The 17695-nt window shown below is 45.3% G+C and overlaps 1 protein-coding gene across 13 annotated transcripts in view; it reads right to left on the reverse strand.

Annotated features, from left to right (window-relative positions):
• STING1 (stimulator of interferon response cGAMP interactor 1) overlaps positions 1-10529 on the reverse strand; it is a 216052-nt gene extending 205523 nt beyond the window's left edge. For 4 of the 13 annotated variants that reach the window (XM_085617910.1, XM_085617911.1, XM_085617917.1 and 1 more), the window contains exon 1: positions 10365-10496. The gene's annotated coding sequence lies outside the window, so the exon portion shown is untranslated. Of the gene's footprint in view, positions 1-9647; positions 9710-10364 lie in introns of those variants that run through there. The other 9 variants (XR_014966642.1, XM_085617915.1, XM_085617920.1 and 6 more) reach the window with 4 other exon arrangements.
• Positions 10530-17695: the final 7166 nt, after the last annotated feature.

The following is a 17695-nucleotide window of genomic DNA, read 5'->3' on the forward strand; positions in this document are numbered from 1 at the left end:
AATCCTTAAATACCCGCTCTGATTGGTCAGATTAGACGTTCAGGCAACAGGTGTTTGTATTTAACCTAGCTCCGGGCGCCCAATTCAGAACACGCATGCGCGGGAGTGGCGACACTTGTCTTTAAGCGCATGAGCAGTCCCGAGTGTTCCCAAGCCGGTAGTGTCGCTGTTACTGCACCTGCTGTACCATTAAAATCATGAACCTATTGCCTGGTAGATACATACACTTGTGACTGTCTTGTTTAGTAGTAAAATTGTGTAATAATCTGGGTTTAGCGGGGCCCCTAGAGCTTTTGGCCCCAGTGCCACTGCACCTGCTGCACCATTCAAATTAGGTCCCTTTTAACTGCAAGGTAACTGAAATTGTGGTTTCCTGTCTAGTAGTCAAATATAGTGTTGAGAGGAGTTCTGACAACTTCTGAACCCGGTGCTACTGCACCAGCTGCACCATTTAAATCATGACCCTGTAGTCTGCAAGGTAACTGCACTTGCGGTTGCCTGTTTAGGAATAAAATATAGCAAAATTAGGTGTTTAGTGGGGTGCCTAGAGCTTTTAGTCCCGTCGCCATTGCACCTGCTCCACTATTGAAATCATGACCGAGGGCTTGCTAGATAACTGCACTTATGACTGCCTGTTTACTTGTAAAATATAGCAACATTAGATGTTTAGAGGCGTTCTGACAACTTTTGGACCCAGGGCCACTGCACCTTCTGCATTATTCAAATAATGACACTGTTGACTGCAAGATAACTGCACTTGTGACTGCATGTTTAATAGTAAAATATAGCAATATTTGGTGATTAATGGAGTTATGACAAGTTTTGGCCCCAGTGCCGCGGCGTCTGCGGCACCTTTTAAATCAAGCTCCTTTCAACTGCATGGTAACTGCAATTGGGACTGCCAGATTAGTAGTAAAACATCGCCATTTTAGGTGTTTAGTGGGGTGCCTAAATGTTTTGGTCCTGATGTCATTGCACCTGACGCATTATTGAAATCATGACCCTGTTGTCTGCAAGGTAACTGCACTTGTGACTGTCTGTTTAGTTTTACATTTTTGCAATAATCTGGGTTTGGTGGGATCCCTAGAGCTTTTGCTCCCTGTGCAACTGCACCTGCTGCACCATTCAAATCAAGTCCCCTTTGACGGCAAGGTAACTGCAATTGTGACTGCCTGTTTAGCAGTCAAATATAGCAATATTATGTGTTTAGAGGAGTTCTGCCAACTTTTGGGCCCGGTGCTCCTGCACATGCTGCAGCAATCAAATCATAATAGTGAGTGTAAAAGCGTTAAGTTCACCATGTTGTTCCTGCTTACATTTCACAAGCTTTATTTAATCTTTCATTCCCAATGAGTGTTTTCTTTTTCTTTTAGGCAGCATATTGCTCTTGCCTAGTGCTTAATCTGAATTGAGTCGCATCCAGTTGTTTATAGCAGGTCAAATTGGATTGTAGTTGAAGGCAGTGTGAATTTCTCTCAGTGAGGCAGTACAGTGTTCAGTGAGGGAGCGGATGTAGCACTGGGGGCAGAGCTGCCGAATTTAGAACTGGGGAACCAGGTTCAGCCTTCATGAGCAGTCCCCCAGACCACTCTCCTGCGGGAGCACATTCACAAGTTAGAACTTAGAAGGCCCCGCAAAACTGGAAAAGCCCTGGTGTCTTAGCACCAGCAGGTGGACCCTAGCAGTGGCAAGTGTGGGTTCACCTTGAAGGTTTTCCCACCACAATCCATACTGAAGTTCACCTCCAGTCTTGCAGGCAGGCCTACGAAGTAGCAGACCCTAGAGCAACAGTGAGGTCACAGGACCCCTCAGAAGAGCTGGTACTAGGGTGGTGTGACCGAAACGGGTGCTGACTTTGAGTGGGGCGTTTTATATTATGGTTTTAAAAGCACTTGCTGACTCCTTCCTGGCCTACAGCAATATTCGGCAATAATAAAAATGTCATGATAACTCCGGTGAATAAACGTCTTACTAGAGCGAGATCAGAGCATTGTCTAGTGGAAGTTTTGACTCATGGAAAGATAGCGCAGAGGGTTAATGTGCCTGTTGCTAAGAAAAGTACCATGCAGATCACAAAGTGCACATACTGTAAATAGGTCAGTGGGTTACTGCTTTTGTCAGTAAGATCCTTTTGCTACTTGCAGTTTATAAGTTAAAATCCTAACAAAGAACAGTGAGCTATTAACTTTCATCTTAGAGCTGCATGCAAACTGCAAGGTATAAACTAGAGCTGTATGGTTTTTTCCTAAGACTTTTATTATCCTAATGTTGCAAAAAGTGTTCGTTTGGATAGAAATCAGTAATGATTATTAAAGTGAACCCCCAATCATGATATTAAGTTTTAAATTCTGAGTTTGTGTTTCTCGAGATCAGTCACTCTTAAACTATACTGCCTACTAATATGGTTGTCATGTAACTCCTACACCTTGTAGTCCTTTGTCTTATGTAACATTTCCCATACAGTGATTTACTCACGTAAAATTGATTGTCTGTGTATATTGCTGACAGAAAATCCATGGCTCAGAAACAAATGGCTTGTGCTTCCACTTTTAAGCATATTTGGGACATTCTGTGATTAGAAACATATCCCACTTTGTGAATTTATTTTAATGTCAATAACTCATATTAATCGTTAAATAACCATGTGTATCCATTGGTTGAATTACATAACATAATAAGCTGTAACTGGTCAGTGAAATGCCAAACAAATACTAAAGATTGGGATGTTTTGCCAATCCTGGCCACATCTCTAACGCCGCCCACTGATCCAATCCTCCGGTTATTCCCGCCCTCTGATTCTCCGCCCACAGTTCCCCTACTTTTTTCCCCCCACTTCGACCACTGTTCAAGGGCAAGCAGTGCGTAGACACATCTAGGAAACTCAGCAGAGGCACCCCCCACATGGTCGCTCCACCCGAATCCCAATAACTTTAGACCACCACGAGTTTGTTTTTTATGGAAGAATTGAGGCCGCAGTTTATTAGGCATTTTCAACTTACAAGCGATCCTTTACACATCCTTACTTTGTCCAGAGAGCCTGTGTCCTTACCCCATAAGCTCTGCACTGTGCCTTGCCTTCAGTGCATCTCACCTTACCCCTGGCAAACTATCCCCCTGGGAACGCAACCCTTCCCTTTCACTCCGGGCAAGCCTCTGCTTCCAGCCCGACTGGGTAACCTTTTTACTTCCGGTTGCCACACACTCCTTGGGTAAGCGTCTGCTTCCAACCCAGCCGGATGACCCTTTGCCTTCTGGGGCCCACACACTCCCGGGTAACCAGCCGGTTCCCACCCGGCCGGGTGACCTTTTCACTTCCGGTGTCCACACATTTCCTTCCGGGTATGCGTTTGTTCCCAGCCCAACCCTGTGCTTCTTCCGTCCCGGTGTGTACCCTCTTTATTACCTGGGCAAGCCAATGTGTTTCCTGCCCGCCAACCTGTTTGACTGTTCCCATACCCCTCTCTGCGAAGGTGACCCGGTAACAGTTACCCCACTTCTTCCATGCCACTGGCTCTGCCCTCCGTTGCATAATTAATTTTTTACTTCCGGTTCACCGGAACAAAGGGGCTTGAGGAGCTTGTCAGTGCTCACTGGGTCCTGACTGCCCCGTTTGCGGTCTATGCCCCCTTCCACCCTGTTTCTTGAATTCCTCTTGGATCGCTTTGTAAGTACCGCCATGCCTCGCTGGGAGCTATCGCTGCCAGAGAGGCCCCCCCATGCCATAGCTGCGGCCCAATTCTTGAGAACTACCAACAGCCCCTTGCATTTAATGCCGCTAGCATATTCCGTAGCAGGACATCTGTTCCAGTGTCTGACAGGTGCACCCCCTCTGCCCTGTAATAATGCGGCTGCCGCAAGTTAATCAGGGTGTGCCTAATAATGCCTAAACCTGCCCCCCCTAGAAATTTGGCCATGAGGCTGTTAAGCCTCTTCCTTCCTTCCTTGACAACTCCATGCCCTTTTGGAAGCGCGCACCAGCCCATACCCTTCTTGGAATGATCTCGGACCACACCACCTCCGTGTTATCCATGCTCCGAGCTAAATTGGTGACATCCTTTTTTAACATGTAAAGTAGTTTTTTTCTCCCTATCACCGGAAGGTCATTTCCCCCTAGATGAATTACTAGAATAAAATACCTTTTTGTTGGATGGGTTTTCTGCTTTTTGGTCACCTGCGGTGGCCTCTTGCAGGGGGAGGCCTAAAGGCGGACTTTTAACTCTCATCTCATTGACTATTGAGGGTAAATACAGTAAAGTGGAGTCAGGTTCGCCTTATTGTCTAGCAGTAGAAATTCAATCCAACTCTAATGGGATTTGGCTTATTGTAAATTTTTATAATTCATTTACCAAGAGTACGCCAAATGAACATTTACTCAGTCTATATGATTTTTTGCAAATGTATAATGAATCTAGCAAAAATCCTTATTCGGTTATTGTGCTTGGTGATTTTAATGTTCATTGTTGTTTTAACAATTGTTTTATATGGGACAGTTTAGGTCCTCCAAATCAAGGAAACATACATTTCGATCACACACCACAGGGGATGTTTCTAGATGAGCTCCTTGTTGGGAATTCCTTGGTTCATCCCGTCAATTACATTAATGACATCCCGACCTACAAAGGAAGTGGCTTAGGTTCCACCATTGACTACATTTTTGTCAGCCCTAATTTAGTAGACAATGTAAGTCAATACAAGGTAAAATTGTCTATTTATAGTGATCATAATCCTGTCCAGTTAATTCTGACTGATGATCTTAAGAAAAGAGAATCTGATAATTCTACTGTCAGAACTCTGGACATTAGGCCAACTGACCAAACACGTCGCCTGAAATGGTGTCAGGTGGTCCCAAAGGATTTTATTGAGAACTTGTGGGGAACGGTTGGGGATGAAATACATTTGTGTCTGCAAGACGGGATCCTTAGTGATGCAGTCCTGATAGCTTATGATAAAATCTGCTGCCAGGTAAATAGTGATCTTAAAAAAGTATGTAAGGTTAAACCCTTAATTGGGGAGAAATGGTTTGATCACAGCTGCTCATCCGCCCAGCGGAAGTTAATGGCAGCTCTGAAAGCGGTCCCACTAGATAGAGCAGAAATTGCCATATATAGGAAGGCCTATAAAATGGCTCAGAATAAGCGCAAAAATGAAATCAGGGATGAGGCATGGAATGAACTCCTGTCCATTGATGTTATCAAAAATAGTGCTAAATTTTGGTTTATCGTAAACAAGCCTTTTTTTAATGGTAAAAGTAATAATGAGCTTGAATGCGGTATCCAAGAGGATAAATGGTATACCCATTTTAAACAGGTGTATGATGCAGATGGTCCGAGGGTGGGGTCCTCATCTAACCTTGAGAGATATACACTGTCTTTCACAGAACTAGAGGTCACAAATGCAATTATGCAAATGACCAGCAATAAGGCGCCGGGACCTGACGGAGTCCCGGCTGATCTTTTTAAATCAGATATAAAACTCTGGTCCAAAATCTTATTTAATGTTTTCACAAATGCATGTCAACTGGGCCTACCGTCGACGTGGGCGAAATCTGTCATCATTCCTATTTTTAAAAAGGGGGATAGAGGCGACCCGAGCTGCTACCGTCCAATCTCCCTTATAGATTCTTCCGTGAAAGTATTGGGGAGGTTGGTCCTTGCCCAACTGAATGGTTGGTTAGAGGAATCGGGAAAACTCTCTAAGGTCCAGTACGGATTTAGAAAAGGGATGGGTACCATAGATCAATGTCTAAATCTACAACTATTAATTGGTAAATACACGGTGGCCAAGAAGGGAACCTTGTTGGTTGCCTTCATGGATTTGTCATCGGCCTTTGACCGTGTAAATAGATCAAAACTGTGGTCCCTGCTCCTATCATTTGGAGTAGACAAAGACATCGTCTACTTCTTAGCGGATCTACATAGAGAGTTATCAGCAACAGTTCGTTACGATCAAAGGGGTAATTGCACAAGAGATATACCCATATCAAATGGGGTTAGGCAGGGGTGCATTTTGGCACCTCTCCTTTTCACACTGTATATAAATGAACTAGACAATACCCTAATCGCCTCATGTAATGATATCCCTCGTGCAGGGAAATGTTTAATCCCTGCTCTTTTATATGCTGACGACGCCGCCCTAATTGCTAGAACGAGAGTGGGCCTTCAGTTATTGCTTAATTCATTTGCTGATTTTATGAAGGCTTTGGACTTATCTGTTAACTTTGTTAAATCACATGTCATGGTTATTGGCCCTAAATCCGCAAAATCTAAAACCTTTTTATGCGGGGGTCACCAATTATCCAGGGTATCTTCTTTTCCTTATTTGGGTGTTCTTTTTGACGACCGAGATTCTTGGGTAACCCAAATAACGGCAAAAAAGATTGTTTTTTCAAGAGCAACTGTGGGTGTTCTGGGTTTCGCCAGAAAGCTAGGTGCCAGACCAATGAGGGCCCTTATCCAGGTTTATAAAGCTAAGTGTCTCTCCATAGCTTTATACGGAGCTGAGATATGGGGCATTAAAAATGCCAAAAGCATTCAGATTGTTGAGGATAGATTCTTAAAAAACCTCCTCTCAGTCCCGATCTCAACTGCTAACTATAATGTTCATCAGGAACTTGGAATCGGTTTTCTAGAATCTGGCCCCGATACTGAAATGGATCAGCATTTGGCTTAACCCGGATTTACACCTGAATCACACAATTCTGAGAGACTGTATGTTGCTAGACTATGGGTTACATATACCCTGGCTGAAATATATTCGGAACCTGGCTATTAAGCTTGGTAGACCTGAATTGTTTCATTCTCCTGAGACCCTGGTAAAAGGTGACATTAAATGGTGTAAAGAAACATTTATGTACATATCTACCATGGATAGGGAAGAGAAGGAGCTGGTTAAGGGCACCGTTAGGGCCCACCAGCTCTGTAAAACAACACCCTCCATGGAACCTTATCTAGGATTTGTTACAAATGCAAATCACCGTTTCCTTCTAACTAGATTTAGATTGAATCAATTACATCTCCTGATTGGAGTTAAGAAAGGTTGGAAAAGGGCGTTGGACCTTGGCCCTTGTTCTTGTGATAATTTTTCCCCTCAGGATATGATACACTTTTTCTTCTTCTTTTGTGAGCACTTTATTGATATTAGGAAACGTTTTTTAATCCCTATATTAAGAAACAAAGGCTTTGTTCAAGTGAGACCTGCTTTCTTATATCTCCAGTTGTTAAACAATGTATGGGAAACTTTTAATATTGCGAACTTTTTAACTGTGGTAATTCGCTCCTTGAAGAAATGAACTTTACCCTTTTAATGTTTTTTAATTGGACACGTTGCCCTGTTAAAATTAATTTGTGTCAATGTGTTTTTTAGGCATAGTAATCCACTATAATGAACTTTGTATTTTTAAAATGTATTTATTGTAGTATGCTTTTATGGTTTGCACTTAAACCGAATAAAGACTTTATGACTGACTGACTGACTACTAGAATATCCGGGTCCTTTGAGCGGGAGCGGAAATCTGCAATGACGCTCCCCAAGTCTCTCCAGTGTAACCCCGGCTTCCCAAACCATCGCACCATTGTTCGTTGAAAGGGGAACGTTGCATCCCTCCCCACGGCGTGGGCTCTGTAAGCAGCCATGGATACGTAAGAGTGCCCGATGACCCACACTGTTTTGCGTTCTGTGGAGTAGAACAGAAAGACAGAAATGTTGAGTTCAGTCTTCAACCAGCCTTTTATTATACATTTAACCTGGTGTACATACGTGTATCAAGATCCCGACCCAACCCCCAGCTTGTTTAATCCTTTAACTGCTGGGTGTTGGGCGAATGTAAACCCGGAGCCTGTCAGATTCCCATCTTCCTATTCGTTTTATTGCTGTTGCCGACATACCCTCCTGGAACGCTGTTGTGGCTGCCCCAATGCGGAAGGAATGTGTAGTGTAGTGCTGCCCCTGGAGCCCAGCCCTTTGCACAGTGCAGAGCTTATGGGGTAAGGACACAGGCTCTCTGGACAAAGTAAGGATGTGTAAAGGATCGCTTGTAAGTTGAAAATGCCTAATAAACTGGGACCTCAACCCACCAGGCCGGTACACCACACTCTTGCATCACCCTCTCTCTAACCTCATGATGTTTACGACTGGTGCCTCTACGCACCCGTGAGCAAATTACTACAGCCATTTAAGAAATGGCACCAATCCCCGCTTTCTGGAAAACAATGTCGAGCCGCAGCAGCTTCAAGACTCTCTCGGAGCCCCCGCCGCCCAATTGGGTGCACCCCTGCATCCCCATCTTCACCCGGACACGGCAATTATCACGGCCTCAAACACCCCACCGAACCTGTCCCCTTAGCACGTGATGCCAATGCCCCCTGGACCACATCGCCCAACCTCCACTGTACCCGCCGCTGCATGCGGACCGCTGGTGACAACCTCCCAGCTTTTATTTTTTTAAATTTATTTATTTATTTGCATATTTATAAGCGCCGACTCGACGATGGTATCGGAGCGCTTTACTCGAGCGCCATATTTACATTACATATTCAGGCCTGGGGAGATTAAGTGATTTGGCCAGAATCTCCGGATGCGGACTCGACCCCGAGGCTGGAACCCTGGTTTCCCGCACCAAAGTCGACAGTCTAGCCGACGGACCACATTCCCTCCACTTCACACCTGCCGAGCTTCACAATACATGGACAACTCCCGTGCCTATCTCTCCCCTGCCGCCCAACTCCGGCCTTAATGCCTCCTTGCACACCCCTTGCATCACACCAGGACCACATATTCTCTCCCATTCCTTTCCGCTCCGAAGTCGGCCTCTCCGAGCACCCGGCCGCCACTCTATACCGCTGTACTAATGCCGCCATGCCCCCCAGTGTGCCCCCTGCTACCAAATTAATGGCGCCAACCACTAACTCTGGGCGCCAAGCCCCCCTGCAGTGCCCCGCGTTGCAACCCCCCCCACCCGATGCGAGGCAACGCCCATTGTATCCTGGGCATGGCCCTACCCATCCACGCCTCCCCCACAGACCTCCCCCCTACCTTCGCCATGACACCCCGTGCTACCGAGCCACAGGGTCGGCTCCACTGGCCCCCACCACCGTCTAGGGCCCCAACCCTTGCACTTCTTCCACACCACTGCATTGTGACCATAAACCGACCACCTCACCCTGAGGGCCCCTAGGCAACAATGAAAAAACGTACCCACCCCGCCCCCCCAAGACCCTCTGTCACCTTGCCCACTCTTGGAGCCCAGCATGTCATCTACTACTAAATCCTCCAAACGCCATCCGTCCGACCCACCCTCTTACACAAGCGAAGGCCCTCCGGGCTCCGTCCCCTGAGAGCCCTGTAGGAAACAAGAGCGCCATGCCTGCCCCCCCACCCTATTTCACGAGCGAAGGCCCTCAGGGCCCCGTTCCCCGAGAGCCCTGTAGGGATCAGTGATAGTCATCAGGGGAGCAAAGCCACACCGCAGATTTCTGCCCCTCCCGTTGCACCGAGCCCCCCTGCCCCAGGGACCGACCAGAAGGTATCGCCGCGAGCCCGCCTTCCCCCCACCCAGCGCCATGCACTGCCAACAGGCACAGAACCTTCCCGCCTGGCACCCCATCCCTCCCACGGCCTTCGGCTCCCCTAGCCCAACCCCCGCCCCGCACCTCGCTCAATGCAGCAGCGCCTCTCTTCTCCTCTTCTCTTTACGAATTCCCAGGAGAAAGAGGGCCTTATGCCCGGTGCCCACCTTTAAATACCCCTGCCTCCCTAACACATTCCTACCCTAGATTTACGGCTGCTCTGGCCCAGCCCTAATACCAGCCCTATCATCTGGTGGTCCCACTTCCTTGCCCCCCATCCCTTATCTCTACCCAATCCGGTCCTTGGTATTCGGGCTCTGCTTCCCGGGGGTGGCCTCCACTGAGGCCCCCGGTCCAGCCACTATCCCCCTCCCCCTGGGGAGCGGGGGGCGGAACCAAGGGGCAGAATACAGCTACTGCTGGCGTAGACATTGTTTAGGCGGTTCCAGCGGTGCACTCCGGATGTCACCCCCCCCCCCCCCCCGACTCCGAAGACAGTTCTTTCCGGTGTGCGCTTAGAATGCAGGGTTCTTTCGCTCTGTTTCCAGACCACTGAGCAAGTTGCCATAACCCCCGGGGAGCTGGAGAGAATGGTACAGAAACCGCCTCCCGTGTCCCCAGAGCCCCCATCCCCCCGCAGAGCAAAATAGAGATTTATCTCGGAATGTGACTCCTATTCCTGTAAATAAAGCCTCTGAAATTACAGCCTCAGTAGGGAGAGCTGGGAGGGTCGCGACAGCGTTCTGAAATGCTGCTAAGAAGTGAGACAAGTAAAGCGACATGAGATCCGGTGAAACCTACCTTGCAGCAAAACGCTACTTGAAGTCTTCAGTTGAACAGGATATTTTAAATATTCTATCTCAGCGTAGAAGACGGTTTGTGTTGTACTCGTACAGCACAGTTTGTTTCCCAGTACTCGGCATGAGGAATGTGGGTTGGGTGCAGGAAGAATAAGAAAGAGGAAATAAAAGTGAAACTGAAAGCACGGTGCAATAGTACAGTAAAACCCGCATTTGTAACACAATAGGTCTCGCATTTACGAAACTCACAAATGCGAGACATATTGCATCGCAAATTTGTTTTTAAAAACGCCCTATGCCGCGCTTTCTTTTTAATGGTGACCACGCCCGTTTCCTTAGGCTTGACTAATCTAAAGAAAGGGGCGTGTGCCATTAACTTGAAAGCGCGGCTTGGGGCGCTTTAACAAACAAAAGTTAAATAAAACCATGCAGCCGCAAATAAACCAAAGGCATGGCGCCACTGTGGGTGCTCTGCTATGAGACACACATAAAGCCTTACCTGGGTGTGCGGTGAAAAGCATTTTACAAAATAATGCTAGGAAGCTGTAATTAAAGCCTACCCAGCACAAACACACTTAACAGAGGGTGTCCCCATGGGAGTTTGCAAATGAAGACAAGACTATACTAAGTAGGGGCTAACAAGCCTATTAACAAGGACAATGACACAAGCCAATGGAAAATATGGGCAGATTTTGGGCGGGAGTTCAAGTCCATACCTCAATACAGCATGCCTGGCAGAGCAAGGCATGGCTGTCCAGGCTCCACCCAAAAAACACTAGACAGCCTGAAAGTCTTAAAATAGCATCTTAGTGGGCCATCTTGAAAAGACAAATACTTATATAAAAGATTAGCTGAATGGACCAAATACCAAAAATCTACCCTTGCAAGCATAGAGCTATAAAAATATTTGTCATACTAGACCTTCACAGAACTGATGCAGTGCCGATCACTAGACCATTGCTAGACCTGGGGTGAGACAGCTGGTGGGCTGATGAATAAGCACCATTCCTGAAGAAATTGTTACCCCTGTGACCCATTTCCAAAGAAAATGAAGGGTCAGTATTGGTGAGGCTCTGTCACTAATTTTCTGGATTGCTTAACATATACTAATTTGCACATCATATACATGTACTCAAAGTGTTATTCTCACGTACTGGTTGACCATGGTTAAAGTGTATTCCTGTTAAGTTAGCCATAGTTAATATAGGCCTCAGTTTAGCAACTCACGCTAACATTGAAAATGCAATTTGTCTGCTGTGATTCTATCTCCCCATTTTCTCATTTCAGGAGCTAAGCTACAGTAGTGAAAAATGTTTCAACTTGTTGCTAATGTTTTTTTTCTCTCTGAGAAATGTTGTCAGTATGCGTTCTGTAGAGTGTGAATAGTGAATTTCCACACCTGTGCCTGGGGAAAGCTGACTGAGATACCATCCTATTACGAGATCTCTTTTAAAGGCCACGCAGCTAAAATCTTCCATTCTGTGATGGCTGGGAAGAACGGTGACGCCATATGACCTGGAGGCGCTGGATCCTGATTGGCCCCCCTCCCTGGGGTACCCCATAGGGGAGTGTTGCAGATGGTAGAGCATTGTATGTTTAGTTGTGCATTGCTGAGCTAGTTAGATTTAGATATACATTCCCACTTGCTTTCTCTTGGAACCCATTACTTGCCTTTACTGCCGCTCGCAGAGTTAGACTCTTGAGAAAATCCTTTCTCATCCTTTCTCATTTACCTGACTGAATCTTCATTTCATTCTGCCTTTTACGGGTTTGACTTGGTGACACCTTCTGCTTGATTCCCCCCATTCTTTTGACTTCTTAGCTTAGCATTTAGGAATTTCCTGTCAGTGGAAACTAAAATGTACTCAATTTTCTTATGACAACTTTAACAGTCTCTCTTTGTATTTGATATATTTGAATTGCTTTAAATTATACTGACCATCACCAATTACCTAATGATTTAGGATTTATGACTCGAGTTTGGAACTTGCTAATCTGCTAATAAACTTTCATGGTTTGCACATCTACTACTGTCTGTCATCTTTGTGGGGCAAAATGTGCATCACTGTCAGAGGAGACGTAAGGACCCAAAGGACAAGTTATTTTTACTCACATGTCTACGTAACCAGAGTACATTTCTATCCAATTTGTCTCAAGACGTTCCATCATATATGTGGCCTCAGCCAGATCAATGCCTGCTGACATTTAAAAGTTTAAAGTAGTAGCTTCTCCAGGGCTTTAAGTGGACTGGTTACCTCCGGCTCTTAGACCTTAAAAACAGACTTTGAAAAAGGTCCTTATTGGGCCACATATTCACGTCCTTATCTTTATTTGCTTAAACACTGATCGATTTTTAAACAATGAATGTAAAAAACGTTAAGGTAATCCATGTTAGCGATTTAGCTCCAGCTTATGTTTCATGTGTTTAACACTCAAAGGGGATGCAAGAGTAAGTAAGCTATTTCCAGGATGCTATGTTTCTTTATCTTATTTTCGTTCAGCATACTATTCTTGCATAGCGCATACTTTGAACGGAGCTGTCTCCATGTGTTTATAGCACGCACGATTGAGACTCTGGAGCAAAGGCTGAAGACAGTGCGAGTTTATCAGAGTGACTTTCAGTGGGTCAAATAGGTGTTCAGAATTCATGATCATCCAATCCTTGGCCTCTCCGCAGAGCACACAGAGCAGTGGTCATGTATTCCAGTTGCAATTGTGATTCTGTGCAAATGTGTATAAAAGAGGTGCACATGTCAAAATATTAACAAGACAAAAGTAAACAAGCATTTACAATGCAATGGTCTCGCCATTGTTAAAGTTAGAGCTATTGGCATTGCTCATGACATTATTTTTGTTTATGTTGTTGTTTTTAAAAGATTTAAAGAAACGGCATTGTTATTTACAACGTCAATAGCTTAATCACTCTCAAATGCTCCTGCAAGAGAAACGCTTTGTGTGCTCTTGCACTCCCCCCCCACCCCACCCACTTGTAGTGCGAGGCGCGCGCTTGTTTAAACTAACAATGTGTATATTCACAAAGCGCTTACAGGCTGTGAAGTCAAAGAGCTATGAACACCCACCTCTGCGGCCCCCTTCTCTTCCTAAATCCATTGTTTATTTTTTTGCAGGTTGATATAGCGCAACCTCTACCCGAAGGTATTGGAGCGCTTTAAATGACCACCAGTTACCTTACACAAGACACATTCATTTTTTATAAACACGGGAAGATTAAGATATCACAGGATGCTGAACCAAGACCGACACTCGAACCCTGTGCGTCAGCTCCAAAGTCGGCTGCTCTAGCCCTAAGTCTACGTCCTCTGTTTGAATTATAGGACCCACTGACCTGCCTCTTGACCTCGACCACTTAGGAGACTTTGAAGGCGAATTTGTTTAAGTTCTCGTGTGCCCTGATCCATGCGTGAGCAGCTCGCCGAGTTCATGTTTTTCGCTGTGCCTTCTAAGACTTGTAGCCCTACTTTTAACTCATTCTTACAGGAGAATTATAAATCCGAACCTGTAACAAAAATACAATCTGGGTAGGATAAACTACCCTTGCAAGGACCAAGGAAACTACACGACCCATCATGCATCTGAGCTCACACTCATCATGTAAGCAGAACGCGTTGCCCCGAACAGTCAGAGGTTGTTAACTTTAATCTCCCCCCTCACAAGTACTCCCAAACGTTCCCTTCCCACCACTGCCGCACCACAATCACTATGTCTGCCAACTTCAGTGCTGAAAGGAGGTGCAGTAAAGGGGTAAGCTCAAAGATGCTAGATCTGCCGGAGAGAAAAGAACCAATGTATAGTGTATTCTAACATTCTGAATACAATCCTCGAGACAAATAAAAGCTAAGATAATACAATTATAGAGCATTTATTTCCCCCCTCCCCCGCCCCTTTCATGGTATCATCTAGATTGCTGTTGAACAGTGGAGGGAGCGAGTAGAATGTCCTTCACATTAGCAGCCTCAGAAGGATTAAAGGCTGTGTCACCTGCAGGACTATTTTTATCGACCTCGGAAAGATGACATGCCTACTTTGAATTATGATATTTATTATCTCCTAGGCCACTCGAATGACGCAGAAAGGGAGGACCAAACTAGGAGGCAAAAAAGGCAACTATGCAGTATAATGAGGCACTTTTTTATAGTATTGCTTCATTATTTTGTGGTTTTTTATACTTGCTAACACTTTCTGGCCAAAGATTTGACCTCATTGGTACCAGTTTAACAACCAAACACGGTCATAAACAACTGAAGGATGGATAACCAGTCAACCTTTGCGGGTGGCATTCTATTGTGCGGAAACAGGGGTCGCCACATATTTAGTAACGTTTGATGCGATTCAGCTAGACGCATTGTTTGGTTAAAATCTGCAGATACAGCAGTGGATGGATCAAGTGGCAAATGGGGCAAATCTATAATTATGTGGAAAACGCTGCGGCTGCAGAATCGCATAATTCAAGTGGCCCTGATTATATAGATCTCCGAAGGATAACAGGTTGAGTTTCACATATGGCTGTAAATATATCGACCTCGTAAGGATTGCGGCCTATATCTGCCCAATCAATCAATCAATCAAATTCTTTATTTCGGCCAATTAGGCCATAAAAGATACGAAAACAGTATCATTAAAATGCATCCACATTAATATAAGAACATGGTAAAATACATAAAACCATCATAGTATAAAAAGAATTTCTGATTGCAAAAGGCGTTAAGATTCATAGCCAAAAGGATCAGTCTTTAAGATATTTTGACCTTAACTGCCACATGGCCATTAAAAATTTAGCAACTGCAAATACTATGTGGGGTGCCGTGCTCGTTTTCAATATTCTAAGCGAATGGAGATAGCTCCTTAAGCCCAAGTTTCTGCATAGAGGAGCTAACCAGTATTTTCTGGGTCGATTGTATGCAGGACAGAAAAACATAATATGGGATTCTTCCTCATCATGAATGCAACAACCTGGGCAGATTTTATCCAACCTTTTTGTCCAGTTGTAAGTAAATATTTTAATGGGAAGAGTCCCTAGCCTCCATTGGATAAACAATTTTCTAGCTAGTATAGGGAAAATGATGTCCATAAACCCTTCGAATTGGTATAAATCCTTAAAATCCAAAAATCTAACAGTCAAAATACCTTTATTGGTGGCAGAAACAAGGGAGGCAAAACTTTTCTCCCTATAAATACCCACAAGGCGTTTGCGTGGCACCCTGAAGCAGCCTTGTTCCGGGGAATCCCATAGTTCGTGAAGACCTAGTCGGTAAAGTTCTTTCTTTATAAAAACCAACCACGGGATTTTATCACAGAGATTATAATTCATGACATGGGCGAGCTCTTGCCTGTAATGTTCGAGCTCAGCGGTGGACCAAAGCCTATGCCAGAATCTCAGTGGCATTAATTCCAGGTCTTCTCTTATGGAGGGTAGACCCAAGTCTAATCTTAGGGGGAGAAGGGGTGTGCCACAAGGAAGGGCCAAAAGGCGCCTTATGAAATTGTTCTCTACTTTTACAATTCCTAAACCCGCGTTGTACCCCCAAAGTTCTCCACCATAGGATGCGGCGGCTTTTGCTTGCGTCTTATACATCTCAACTGCCGGACTAATAGGTTTGTATGTAGAGGAATTTGCCACTTTCAGAATTCCCCCTGACAGTTGAGAAAGCTTGAGCCGACTTCTAGTCACCTGAGGTTCCCAAGATAAATTCTCATGGAGAGTTACCCCCAGATACTGGAAGGTATTCACCCTCTCCAATCTTTCAGTGCTCAGAGAAGGATTAGGTCTGGTTTTAGATGATGGATTAAATATCATAAACTTGGTCTTTCCTGTATTAATTTCTAGACCATGTTGCTTGCAGAAAAGGCCAAATCCATCTAGGATCCGTTGGATCCCCATCGGAGATTTTGACAGCAGGAGGGTGTCATCCGCAAACATAATGGCGGGTACCCTCCTGCTGCCCAAACAGGGGGCATCATTGTCGACAACAGTGTCAAGATGTGCTATGACACTGTTGACATAAAGACAGAACAGGGTTGGTGCAAGGACACAGCCCTGCCTGACCCCTCTGAGGACCGGGAATTTTGATGATAGTGCTCCCAACCTCCCATGCCTGACCTGTGCATAGTTATTCTCATGGAGCCTGATAATGGCATTTAATATGTGGGTCGGAACGCCTAACTCCTTTAAAGTCTGCCATAATTTTTTCCTGGGAACTAGGTCGAATGCTGACCTCAGGTCCATGAACACCATGTACAGCCTTCCCCTCTCGATGGTTACAGTTTTCCAATAAAGGAGAACGAGGCGGAAGATCTGGTCCATGGTGGACGTTTTTTTCCTGAAGCCAGCCTAGAGAGGACTAAGAATTTTATTGTCCTCCATCCACTCCGAGAGGTGGTTCAAGAGGAGGCGAGAATATAATTTTTGAGGGACATCTATGAGACTTATTGGCCTGTAGTTGGCTGGGAGAAGAGGAGAGCCCTTTTTAAAAATAGGAACTATCTCCGCCCCCAGCCAAGTACAGGGAATCTCCATCCCACCCAGAATGGAATTAAAAAGTATGAGCAAATAAGGACCCCAAATGTCTGGATGAAGACGAAAGAGGTCGCCAGGCAATCTATCAAGACCTGGTGCCTTGCCCTTCGCCAAACCCCCGATTGCGTTAACCACCTCAACAAGAGTGAATTCCAGTTCAGATGTAGGGTCATGGGCAATTGTAGGAGCCACATACCCCTCATCATCGCATCGAAACGGTTCTTGATAAAGCTGTCCAAAATGGGCCTCCCATATAGATGCTGCAATGTTTGACTCCACTGCAGCTTTGGGTTCTGCCGTGCCGGCATTTACCAGAGACCAACATTTTCTCATATCCCTTGTTTCAAGTGCAAATGTGAGATCCTGCCATCTGTTCCAATCCCATTCTGACCGTGCCACTGCCATAGCTCTCCTGTAGTTTCGTCTAAGCTCAGAAATTTTAGTTTTATCCAAACCTATTTTGACTGTATTTAGTAATTCTGTCTTAATCTTTCTACAGGATGAATTATACCATGTTGGGGTATGTGTTTTATTTTTCCTCTGTGGTAACACTGGGTAGAAAACCTCACCCAGTGCACCCACTAGGTCGTCATGGATTAAGGCCAACTTCTCGTTAAAATGCAGATCTTTAGGCTGCATAATTAGCAAATCCAGTTCTTGTAGCTTTGGGAGTGCTATCCTGTAGAGGTTACTTATAGACTCCTCTGAGTTCTCCAGTTTCCCCCACTTGACCCTGCGTCTGTTTGAGCTAAGTACCAGGTTCCCAGGATCATGACCAAGCTCAACAGAGGAAGATC

Source organism: Triturus cristatus, chromosome 7 (genome assembly GCF_964204655.1).
Source record: "Triturus cristatus chromosome 7, aTriCri1.1, whole genome shotgun sequence".
Taxonomy (NCBI): Eukaryota; Metazoa; Chordata; class Amphibia; order Caudata; family Salamandridae; genus Triturus; species Triturus cristatus.